The following is a 511-nucleotide window of genomic DNA, read 5'->3' as shown; positions in this document are numbered from 1 at the left end:
TTTTTCAGTTTCTGTGCTCTCCCATTACCCCTGTCCTGGCTGTAGCTGAACTGATGACAACCCCAAAGGCCTGATGACAGCCGGCGTGGGGCAGGGCTGCTGAGCCCCGCGGGGTGCTGCTGGCCTCCCCTCCAGCTTCCCCCCTGCTGTGGAGGCTTTGAAAAACCACCTGATCCACTGGTACTGAGGGGAGATGTCCATGCTGGTGCCCACGGAAAGCAGCAGGACACCCTCCCCCCCCCCAGAGCCCACAGCAGTGTTTCTGCTGCGCTACCGACCCCCGGCAGCGCGAGAGGGGGGAGCCTGGGAGCCTTTGCCTGTTCATGGTCTGTGTAATGGGAACTGTCCTGTGAGCTGGAAAAAAAATAAAAGTCTTTATTTTCTATAGTCACTGCTTCAGCCTGTTCTCTGACACCCCTGCGGCCAGTCCCCATCGGTTTTTCGGGGGGGGACGGACACAGGCTGCAGCTCAGGCACAAGGAGCCACCGGAGGCCTCGCTCCCTGGGGGGG

The sequence above is a fragment of the Athene cunicularia genome, assembly GCF_003259725.1.
Source record: "Athene cunicularia isolate RWA chromosome 23 unlocalized genomic scaffold, athCun1 chr23_part1, whole genome shotgun sequence".
NCBI classification, from domain to species: Eukaryota; Metazoa; Chordata; class Aves; order Strigiformes; family Strigidae; genus Athene; species Athene cunicularia.
This window is presented reverse-complemented; position numbering follows the sequence as displayed.